This window comes from Phyllostomus discolor, chromosome 2, assembly GCF_004126475.2.
Source record: "Phyllostomus discolor isolate MPI-MPIP mPhyDis1 chromosome 2, mPhyDis1.pri.v3, whole genome shotgun sequence".
NCBI classification, from domain to species: domain Eukaryota; kingdom Metazoa; phylum Chordata; class Mammalia; order Chiroptera; family Phyllostomidae; genus Phyllostomus; species Phyllostomus discolor.
This window is the reverse complement of record NC_040904.2, coordinates 130,692,695-130,705,633: the sequence shown is the minus strand read 5'-3', so window position 1 is coordinate 130,705,633 and position 12,939 is coordinate 130,692,695.

Sequence of the window (12,939 nt, the reverse complement as noted above, 5' to 3'; positions counted from 1 at the left end):
ATATTCAGTGCCAGTTTCACTGTGGTGAAAAATTGGACTGGTAAGAATGGGAGCAATTATTTAAAAACCCCTGTTTTGTCACCCCTCACTGGATAACTTCAAGATGTCTTCTCTATAGTCTCTTGAGTCCCCACAGTGCTTGATTGCCAGTTGCCCACTATGGTTATTGCTCATTAACACATTCTTTATTAAATTTCCTACCTCAGTTCCCACTAACTTATTTCCTTTTCTTTCCCAACTGTAACCAAATCCTTCTCTCAGAATATGCTTTAGGAATAACTGAAATGAGGACAGAGGGACATTGGGATGCTTTCAGCCTTTCCAGTCTACAAAGAAGCGGGGCATAGAAAAAAGGCTTGGCAATGGCCTTTGGGATAGCCAACCAACCATTTCTGCTATAGAAACCATTATTGAGCTCATTTAACAAAATGAAAAATTAAAGTCTAGATTTGCTGTAGCTTCTGAACTCACACATGAAATCAGTGGTGTGACTGACAAATACAATCTGTTATTTACTTGCCCCGAAGTCCAGGTTGTGAAAACTTGGAGCTTGTGGCTGGAGTAAACCAGAAATAGAAGTGAACTGGACTTGGCCTTAGTTGATTCTGTAAACTCTTTCCTCTTCTTTCCAGATTGATAAATAACAGCTTCAATTTTTGATATACTAAAAATTTTACTGATTTGTTTGTATAGTTGAAATTCTATTATTGACTGCTTAATATGTATTAGGTACTGTGTACTTATAATGATATCAATATATATTTAGTAATTTACCTTTGGTGCTTAAAAATAGCAGCCATTTGTTTTACTACATGTATTTTTCTTCTTCATCTCAGCCATAACCCTAGGCAATCCTTTCTCAGACAACTAGCTAATTGATTACAGAAAACTGTTTCTACTAGGACCTAGGACTATGGTAGAACTCCTAATTCTAATTTCTGATTTTTAACAAAATCTCATAGGCATAGCATAATATTTTTGACACATTATTTTCTACTCAAATTGGACTGATGAGTTTCTTTGCTACCCCTAGCATCTTGGCTATTTTTTATTTTTTTTTTATTTTTACTACTCTATTGTATGGTCTCCAGACTTCCCTAGACAAAGCATATAGCTCACAAGTATAAATGCTTACTGCAAGAAAAGTAAGTAAAGGCCAGCTTTCTCTTAGAAAAGAATATAGTGGTGTCTGGATCTTTGTTGTTTTTCAATGATACTGTTAGATGTCACTGCTGAAATTTATACTATCACTCCTTGGGTGGGGAAAAGAGGGGGAGAAAGAACAAAAAAGAAAGACACTCCAGAGTGGTTACATTTTTGCAAAACAGTTTCTCATATGCTTGGAATCACACAACTTTTGAAGATATTGTGCAATATGTACCATCTAGACTAAAATATTTATCATTTAGTAAAGTAGATAAAGAATGTTTGGCCATTTTTATAATGTGTTCATAGAATAAGCAATCTTTTGATTTAACAAAAGGTACAGAGAAACCATTTTTTGCCATTTTTCCTTCTATGCATGAATATAAAAAAATTAAATGTAAAACTTGTTTTCTTGTGAACTTTTCCTTTGGGTTTGCCAATAAAGAGATGATATAATTATTTCCAGATTTGCATTGGTTCGATGCTGGGGTATGTGTATATGTGTGTATACATGCTAAATGAGCTATCATTTTGGAATGCTTTTTCTCTTTTACCATTGTACACAATTTAAACTTAGTAGAAGTATCACATACTTTTGGCATAAAGTCCCTGAACTAATTACGTTGTATTTAATTATGGAGTGGATGGTATACATTTATATAGCATCTTGTAAAGATCATTTCAAGTGGGTGTAGACTTACTTTCTTGTGAAAATGTTTAAATTCATAAACCCATTTCAGAAAGATAACTTAGAATATTAATTGATTGCCCTCAGCCTTCTTAGTCACAGCTGTTTCTTTTATAAACATAGAAGCTTTGATGTGGCAATTCTCATTTTATTCTGTTGAGATCTTTCCCCACACATTTGGAATTATTACTGAGGACCAAATTAATTCTGTCAGATAGCTTAGAAATTCTTGAACTATTTGGCTATTTAGACTTGCTGATAAATAACACTGAACATTCATTCTTTGTGAAGTTTATTTGCTTAGATTTTGAAATAAAAGCTTTCATTTCCAGAACAATGAACTAGTTTTAGACAACACTTCACTAATTACTTCTCTTTCTGTCAGAAATTATGTATGCTTGTTTAAGGACTGATGATTTGGTAGGTCTTTTACTTAGTTGAAAGGGTTGAATTTAGTAGTGGTTGGTGTGTTTTCCTTTTTCTGGGCTGTCCTGCTTGTATACTTTTTTTAATTGTTATTATTTTTTTTTATTGTTGTTCAAGTACAATTGTCTGCCTTTTGCCCCCACCACTTCCCCCCACTCCAGCCATCCCTACCTCCCTCCTCTGATTCCACCCCCCTTGGTTTTGTCCATGTGTCCTTTATAATAATTCCTGAAAACCCTTCCTCCCATTATCTCCTCCCACCTCCCCTCTGGTTACTGTCTGTTTGTTCTTAATTTCAATGTCTCTGGTTATATTTTGCTTGCTTGTTTGTTTTGTTGATTAGATTCCACTTATACATGAGATTATGTTATTTGTCTTTCACTGCCTGGCATATTTTGCTTAGCATAATGCTCTCCAGATCCATCCATGCTGTCGAGAAGGGTAGGATCTCCTTCTTTCTTTCTGCTGTGTAGTATTCTATTATGTAAATGTACCATAATTTTTTATCCACTCATTTGCTGATGGGCACTTAGGTTCCTTCCAGCACTTGGCTATTGTAAATCATGCTGCTATGAACATTGGGGTGCATAGGTCTTTTGGATAGGTGTTTCAGGGTTCTTAGGGTATAATTCCAGCAGTAGAATTGTTGGGTCAAAAGGCAGCTCTATTTTTAATTTTATGAGGAAATTCCATACTTTTATACTTTTTAAAAGAACCAATTGGATCAATCTTATAGCTACAGCCACTCATACAATCAGGTTTGCTTCTAAGCAATAAATAAATAAATAAATAAATAAATATTAAAATAAAAAAAATAAAAGCACCTAGCAGATATGCCTGTGTGTATTACTGAATAGTAATGGTTAGCCTGCCAAAATGTGGGGAAAATACTCACATTATCTATTAACATGTACCTTTACTAGGTACTGAATAAAATACCTAAAAAGTTAAGAAAAGGAAACACTAAGATTTCAGATGACTGCTGTTATGGCTTGTACTGTGTAGCCCAAAATTTACATGTTGAAGCCGCAATCCCCGGGATCTCAGAATGGACCATATTTGGAAATAAAATCTTTTAAGAGGTAATCAAGTTAAAATTAAGGTTTTTAAAAGAGTGAATCCTTATTGAATCTGACTGGTGCATAAAAGAAGAAATTTGAACTCACTGAGTGACACACAAGAACCACATGAAAAGGCAGCCACCTGCAAACCCAAAGAGAGGCTTCAGGAGAAACCAACCCTGCCAACACCTTGGTCTTAGGCTTCTAGCCTCCAGAACATGAGAAAATAAATTTTTGTTGCCTGAGCTACCCAGTCTGTGATGTTCTGTTAAGGCAGCCCTGGCAAACAAATTATACCTACCAATCATAGAAATATATAGACTTTGATATTTTAAAAAGAGATGCACATTTAACAATAAATTTGGAAAGAGGGATGACCAGGTATAAATTGTTTGGAGTTCTGTATATTTGAAGGAAAAAGAGGGGAAAACTACAAAGTAATTTTAATACTTAATTGAAAAACAAAATCTTATATTAGAGGGAAGTGGAATTCTACTAATACTAGGAATATGGGGAGGGAAATTGTATGGAGAGGAGCTGTAGAGGAGTTGATGGATTACTACTACCAGTGGGACATTTGAGCAAAGTTGCTTATATAGACCAATTGTAGCACAGTGATTTCACTAAAAGCAAACAGTAATATTCACTGTGGGGCACTGACCACCCAAAGTGAAATGAATACCTGCCCTACACTTGCAAGCTGAAATGCAGTCAAAGGTCATTCAGATTTAGTCACCTCAGTCAAGTGATGCAGCCACCAGGCATAACTCCCTCCCTTCAGCTTTAGCTCCTTTCCAACTCTACTCCTGCATCTCCACTTTAAATCACCATTTCTTGACACTTGACCACACACTTCTTCCCACTGCTAAAATTTGTTTCCCTTCCTAGGACTCCTGTACACACTCCACATAGCAGACCTCAAAGAGGCACATGACATTAAATCTTTAGTGGTATAACAATAAACAGAAAAGATGCTGTCTATGCATATGTGTCTCACATTGAAATTATTGTGCAGAATTTTAAAGAGGACTAAATCCATTTCAGCAAAGAGAATTGAGGAGGACGTCAATGGTGGATGGCAGATTTCAACATATCTTTGGACTAGAATGGAAAAAAGGTGTAGATGTATTGACCAGTGAATCAGAGTTATGTATGGTTCAATATCTGTGAGGGAATGGATACAAAAAAGGAGGGTCCTGTCTCTCACTGCAACTCAGGAAATAAACAATATTTATATACTTATTATATACCCAAAGCTGTCTTTTTTAATTTCACATTTTAGAATCTATTTATAGGCAATGCACAGAAAAAATATGTTTAAGGAATTATAAACTTGAGAAACTTTGACCATGAAATTAAAGGTTTATCTCACAAGAGATGATATGATGGCAAAGTAAAGGGAAGCATGTTCATAACCACAGTCCACATAGAACAAAGCTGAGATGGTCTTATAGAGTTGTTGAAACTAGAAAGTGTAAGTTTTTAAATTCATGTTTATTAGCTAAGAAATACAAATAAGATAGTTACCAAAATATAGAAAGAAGGGTGTAGACAGGATAAGTAAATGATCTGTGCCAGAGTTAATATAGGTTGCTGGAAGTTGATAAATCGAGATAAAAACATGTTATTAGAAATATAGAATAACTACAAGAAAATAAATGAGTAAATGTTTATAGTATTGCTTCTAGGGAATTGGCCTGGGGTGGGAAAGGGAGGCAGAGAATCATTGTTTTCATTAGAGGTGTTTGTTTTGTTGATTAGGTTCCACTTATAAGTGAGACCACGTGGCATTGTCTGTCACCACCTGGCTTATTTTACTTAGCATAATGCTCTCCAGTTCCATCCATGCTTTTGTGAAGGGTAAGAGCTCCTTTCTGCTGCTTAGTATTCCATTGTGTAAATGTGCCATAGCTTTTTATTCACTCATTTACTGATGAGCACTTAGTAATTTTAAATTGTGCTGCTATGAACATTGGGGTGCATAGATTCTTTTGAATTGGTTCTTAGGATTCTTAGGGTGTAGTCCCAGCAATGGAATTGCCAGGTCAAAAGGCAGTTCCATTTAGTTTTTTGAGGATGCTCCGTATTGTTTTCCAGTGTGGCTGCACCAGTCTGCATTCCCATCAACAGCGCACTAGAGTTCCCTTTTCCCCACAATCTGTCCAGCACTTTTGTTTGTTGATTTGTTTATGATGGCCATTCAGACTGGTGTGAGGTGGTATCTCATTGTGGTTTTAATTTTCATCTCTCTGATTGGTAGTGATGCTGAGCATCCTTTCATAAGTCTCTGGACCATCTGTATGACCTCCTTGGAGAAGTGTCTGTTCCAGTCCTTTGCTCATTTTTTTTTTTTTTTCTGGATTGTTGGTCTTGGAATCATGTGTGTTCTTTATATATTTTGGACATCAAACCCTTGTCCAAAGTATCATTGGCAAATACATTTTCCCATATTGTTAGTTCCCTTTTCATTTTGCTAATGTTTTCTTTAGCAATGTAGAAGCTTTTTAATTTGATGTAGCCCATTTGTTTATTCGTTCCTTTATATTCATTGCTCTAGGGGACATATCAGTGAAAATATTTCTTCATGAGATATCTGAGATTTTCCTGCATGCATTCTCCTCTAGGGCTTTTATTGTGTTGCAACATATATTCTAGTTTCTTATCTACCTTGAGGGTTTTTTTTATTTTTTTTTTTAATTTTTAAAAAGATATTTAGAGAGAGGGAAAGGGAAGGAAAGAAACATCAACGTGTGGTTGCCTTTTGCATGCTCCTTACTGTGGACCTGGCCTGCAACTGAGGCATGTGCCCTGACTGGGAATCAAACCAGTGATCATTTGGTTCACAAGCCCATGCTCAATCCACTGAGTTACACCAGCCAGGGCCACCTTGAGTTTATTTTCATGTATGGCATAAGTTGGTTGTTGAGTTTCATTGTTTTGCATATAGCTGTCCAGATCTCATAATACCATTTGTTGAGGAGGCTGCCTTTACTCCATTTTATGCTCCTGTCAACTTTGTTGACTGTTAATTGGAGACGAGGGTAATCTGGCTGCAACACCCATCACCCCATTGATCGCTAGGGTTGATTCAACTGATCTGGCTGGCTAGGCATGTATCCCCTCCTTCCCTCACCAATCCCTGTGCATCCCACCTGAAGCTGTGTGCTTAGTCAAATAGGACAACCTTCCCAACCAGAGGAGAGGACTGATCTTTAGTCACGGGTATAGGAGTAGCTGTACTCCCCTGCTAGAACCTCCAAACAACCTCTCGATGCTTTTACTACTATATCTCACCATCCTCGATTTTAATACATCAGTAACTACTAAGTCACCCATGTCACTTTTGGTCCCTTTCCTCCTATCTATATAAAGGATGCTGTTTATCATCTAATTTTGCTAATGTTGTATGGAAAACGTTTGTTCCATTTCTCTTTTTATTTTTCTGGAGACAGCTTTCCCAGTCTACTTCCCCAGTAACTAACAGCTTTGTTAAGTCCATTTTCATGCAAGCAGAGGCCAGAAAATGAAATACATGGCAGGGCTCCTGCCCCGCTGGAAACAGACCCTGGCACCAGTACATACACTATGGATCGCTTCTCCAATGGGTTTTGCAAAAGCCATTCCTGCTAGTCATTTCACTGTTGTGATCTTTTTCCAGGACAATTTTAACTTGTCTTCAGAAACCTCTAAGAACTGACAATGTGTCTCTACACTTGCATTTTGTTTCCTCAGCTGAACATCACAGAGAGAGATTTTTCCAGAGGTGGAACAATAAACTAAAACTTCAAGATAATACTCCTGTGATTTTTCAAATTATGTGTTCTACTGCTTAATAGTTTTGAATTCTACCATATGATTAGATACCATTTTCCATCTTTTCTTGGCACAAAAATATCCTGAGTAGATTATTTCTGAGATTGCCTCAGCTGTAAAAAGTGTAAAAAGAACAAAAATTTTCTACAGTTTTTCATAAGTAGGACATTTTACTTCATTTTTAAACTGGTATTTTAATAATCATTTGCTAATAATATCTAGATTTAGTATCTAGGATAATTTTGTTAAATTTGTCAACTATGGTGGCATGCAGGCTCACAAGCAGTGGTATAACAGAGTGGCCAAATGCAAAAGCTCTTAAGGCAGACCACCTGCCAGGTTTGCATCCTCTGTTTGTCCATTAGCAGCTATATGATATTGAACATGCTACTTAAATTATTGGTATTCTTCAAAAATTTTGTCATTTTTGTTGAATCATCTCTCCAGACTGCTAAAATAAATGAAAAGCACTTGCATCTAAGATTATTATTTTTGTTTATCTGAGATTCTTGCAAAATTATAGTTCCTTGACCTGTTTGACCTTGGTAATGTTCGGTTCTCCTTTATTTTGGCAGTTGCTTCTTAAGGCCACCCAGCATTTTCTCATTTCTCAACATTGGGCTACTTAAGATATTTTAAACTGTGCTGCCCCAGGCTAAGCTCATTCTTTTTCTTGCAGGTTAGTTGTATTCTAATTGCCCTCAAACCTGTACTTCACCCCATGGAGTCTTCTATCTTTTTTTCTCAATTTATCTGTCCCCTCCTGATTTTCATTTTTATTGTTTTTCATGGTTCACTGGTCTCACTCCGTCACCCTCAAATTCACTTGCCTGTTTACTGATGCGTGGGTTGTCGGCCAGCAGTGATCATGGAACACTGCGGATGGCTCACTGAAGACACGCGAGAAAAAACATGCACAGAGACAGACTAGTTTCTGTGGAGAAGTAGGGATGCAATGGCCACCCCCTCTAGTGGGGAGCTCGCCACCAATTTACCATCCAAACCTGCTTTTATTGGGCTCGTTTTGCATAATAATTCAGGTAAAGTACAGTACTCATTAGGGGGAAGTAAGGAACCATAGAAAACAAGGAACTCTGCTGATCTATTTTGAGTCGGGGTAAAAGAGCTGTAAAACTTTGAGGAACAAACTTCCTCCTTGGACCCCTCTCATTCAACTGAGAGCATTCTAAACAAAGAAGGTTTCACAGTAATTTACATGTTCTTTCTTAGGCCTGATCACCCGGGGAATCCGCTCTTTTCAGCACAAAGCTACACCATCCTGTCATTGTTTCAGGCTTAGCATGGGAACTAAGGCAATAAGGAGATTTTCTCCCAGACGATGAGAACTCAGGCTATGTCAAAGCCTAGGAGCGAGGGTCCATCACCCCCTTTTGCTGCAGACCCCAAAGTCCTTCTTTTGGGGGGCCTCCCAAGTGATTGTGCCTGTCTTAGGTCATTCCCCCCTTGGGGAATCTTACCCGTCTTTGGCTAACCGACCAAGCTTTGGGGTTCAGTTATGAATGAAGCAGCAGAAACAGCACTCCTGCCAGGGAGATAAGCTTTTGTCTCCTTGCTGGCTTACGGTTCCAAGGGCGTTCCCTTAGCCTTAGTCTAGGCGGGGGTTACAGCTTCTGATACCAGTCAGGGCGGTTCCCAACAGATTACCTTTCCTTTGCTTAAAACATTTCTCTCAGTTCTTTATTTACAATATGGCCTGGTATAGAGAAAATCTGTGCAACTGTATATATTGAAGTTCCTCCTAATAACACCTACCAGTTATCAGGAATTTTCGATGTGTCCAGTGATAAGAAATGCACATCTGTTCTTTCTCCAATCCTCACAGCAACTGTGTAAGAGTGTTGCTATTGTTTTCTATTTTGTGGATGAGGATCCAATGCTTAGAAATGTTAAGACCAAAGAGCTAGTAAATAGAACAGGCTAGATTGGGAATAAGTTTTCTCTCCAAAGCATGAGATCCTAACCACTGTACCATGCAATTACTGATATATGTGGCTTCAAATGTACTATTTCATTATATGTTTTCTACTTGCTTTTTTCTTATTTTCTCTTCTTGCCTTTTTTTGAACTTAGTAAATACTTTTTTGTCATTCTATTTTTTCCTTGTATTAGTTTTCCAGCTATACATTCTTTACCTATGTATTGTAGTTAACATTAAAAAATTCATCCTTCGTATGTGACATATAATCTAAACTTTTACCAGTAAACTTTACACTCCCCCTGGCCAATGTACAGTTCTTAGAACACTTTAAATATTGTCTGTCTATCTCCCTTTCTATTTATATTTCTATCTGTTTATTCATATATAGATTAATACACACATATTTACAATCAATCATTTGGGGGGTTCTTAAGATTTTTTTGACACCAATTTTATCAAAGATATAATCTGGATATTTTCTTTATCATGCCAGGTGCTCTATATAGCCTTTAAATTTAATTTAATGTTATTAAATGATTAAGAGAATTTGAAGAAATTAAAACAATCTATCACAGAGTTCTTAGCACCAAAGTCCATCTTTGTTTTTTAGTATTATCATTCATGGATATATTGCCCACTATCATTGAATACTGACTTTTCTTTTATTTCTGCTCTTTTTTATTGGTTTTAGAGAGAGAAGGGGGAGAGAGAGAGAGAGAGAGAGAGAGAGAGAAGCATCAGTTTATTTTTCCACTTATTTATGCATTCATTGGTTGATCCTTGCATGTGCCCTGACTGGGGATCGAACCTGCAACCTTGGTGTATCAGGACGGCTCTCTAACCAAAACAGCTACCCAGTCAGGGCCTTTTGCTCTTTTTTCCCTTGTGTATGAATTACATTTCTGATAGTTACATGGAGCGATCATGGATAATGCTATTTTGTTTTGTGTTTTAGTTATAGACATAAAGTAAGAAACTGAACATTTATTAAAATCCCATAACTTCAAAAATGGCTTGAGCTTGTCATGACCTGTAAAACATCAGGAAGTGAACAGTATATTGTTTTTAAATTTTAGATAATTTATATTAAACTTCATGCATATATTTTTAAAAACATTCTTATGGAATGCTCATTCTATTCCGCATAGTGTTGTTTGTCAATAGTTTGAATTGTTCCTTGGCATTCTCCTAGTCCATCTCCTGTCCCTGACTCAGTCTAACTCATGGGAGTATGAATATTTAAATGCAGAATTCTTCCAAAATTATTTTAAAATATCAACAAAATCAAAAAAAGTTTTACATGTATTGTTTATATAAATCTAGACAGACCTCTCCTTTTAACTATAGTCTTTATTCAACAGTTTACATGAAGTCTCTTATTGAATGAATCAAAACAATTCCAAATAACCATTTCTAGAAACAAACTAGTGATCTGCTCATCTAACTGTTCTTTCAGAAAATATATTGCCATTTATTAAATTATTCAAGCAGAAATCTTAACACCTTCCTTGCTCTCACTCCCATTTTTCCAACCACCAAATCTTGACAGTTGTATCTTTTAATTCTCTGTTGGCCCACTTCCCTCTATTTCTACCACTATCATCAGCATCTCTAACTCCAAACTGCCTTAGCTTTTTCTGATATGTAAGAGTAAAACCTAATTGAGCTCCTTACATCTATTCTCCTCCAAAAATTTATCCTCACTCTGCCAATAAGAAACTTTTGTGTAAATGCACATATATGGTGTATATCTAATATATATTGAGATCTATATCCAGATATCTATATCTATATGACAAACATACACACAGTAATAATAATAAATGCTTATTTAGCATTTACTATGTGTCAGGTAGTGTTTAAAGCACTTTACAGATTCTAAACCTTTTAATTCTGACCATTATATTGGTGCTATTGCTGGTTTCCATTTTATAGATAAGAAGAAACCAAGGCACAAAGAATTTAAAGATTCATCCCAGGACCACACAACAGTGAAGCTGGGCTTTGAACTCAGCAGTTTAACTTCAGTATTAATGTTCTTTACCACTATGTGATATTACCTTTCAGTTAACAGAATCTCTTCTGATCTGAAGTACTTCTGTTAGTTTCATATTGTTCCTAGGGACCACAGAGTCTTTAAACCCTACCTGGGATATTCTTCTTCCCTACCCTTTGTTAAACTATTCTCATCCCTTTGGTTTTCCTTTTTATTGAATTAATTGGGTTTCAAAAATTATACAGGGTTTAAGTGCACAATTCATAGGGTTCAATAGTATACAACACATCATCTCTACATTATTTTGTGTTCACCACCCCAGTCAAGTTTCTGTCTGTCACCATTTACGCCCCTTCCTTTACATCTCATTAATAGTCATTTTTAAGAGAATCCCCCTGTCAATCACTGTTATATTTTTAATTTTTTAACAGCTTTACTGAAGTGTAATTGTACAAAACACTGCACATACTTAATGTATACATTTCACCACAGTCAGGGTAATAAACATCACCTCTGACAGCTTCCAGTGCCACTTTGGATTGTTTTTTTGTTTGTTTGTTTGTTTGTTCATTTCTGTTATTGTGTTTATCTGTGTGTGTGTGAACAATGACCTTGACATCTACCCTCTTAAAGAATTTTCTGGTGAACACTACAGGAGTATTATAAACACAGTGCTGCAAGCAGATCTCTAAAAGCTCATCAAGTATTAGTACTTTGTACCCATCAAATAGCAATTCCCCATTACTGATGCTGCCAGCCCTGGCAACCACCAGTCTACTCTGTTTCTGGGGGTTTGACCATTTCAGATGCCTCACAGAAGTGAGTTCGTACAGCATTCACTTTCTGTGACTGGCTTGTTTCTCTCAGCAAAATGTCCTCCAAGTCCATCCATGTTCTGCAGGTGACAGGATCTCCTTCTTTTTAAGACTGAAATATCCACTATATGTTTTTATCCTTTCACCTCTTGATAGACATTTAGGTTGTTCCCATAATAGAAATAATGTTGATAGTATTGTTTTTTAATATAATATAGGCAAAATGCCATTTCAACATGTAATAAATATTAAAAGTATATTGAGGTATTTTACATTTGTTTCATATTAAGTCTCTAAAACCCAGTGGCTGTTTTTTTTTTTTTTCTGTGTATGTTACATTGTATTTCATTGTTCTGTCCCCTGTTGATGGATATTTGGGTTGTTCCAGCCATGGTTATTATAAACAACGTTGGCAGTGATAGCTTCATATGCTCCCATGCAAGTATAAGATGCTATATAAGATTAAAAAAAAACTTTCCTAAGATTATTCTGAGTCTGGCTTTAGGTGTCTACTAGTAATTATAAGGCAGATAGGGCAATACTGAGAAATACTATCCATTCAAGGTATATCCCAGCATTGTTTCATGAAACTGTTAAAACAATAAAGAAAAACTCGTTGAATCAATCTATTGGCTGATACCTTGTTCTATGTTAGTGGAATCCCAACTGAATTTTCCCACCTTATTCTAGTCCGCCTGCTTCACAATCAATCCCACAGACAATGTGTATTATTTATTGTTATTCAATTACAGCTGTCTTCTTCCCCCCATTACTAATACTTCAAATTATTTTTAGCTTTCATTTTCAATTAAATTATGGACTCAACTGAAAGGTTGACACTGAGACAATTCACAGAGCTCAGTCTTTTTCCATGAGTCTCACATGCACTTATTCATGCATGCATGTAGAGTTCTGTTCACTTTCGTGCAGATGGATGTGACCACCACAATCAAGACAGAGCTGCTCTGGCCCCACCTCCAGCCCCATCTTTAACCCTAGCAACCAAGAACTGGTCCTCTATGTCTGTCATTTTATCTCAAGGATATTATGTAAAT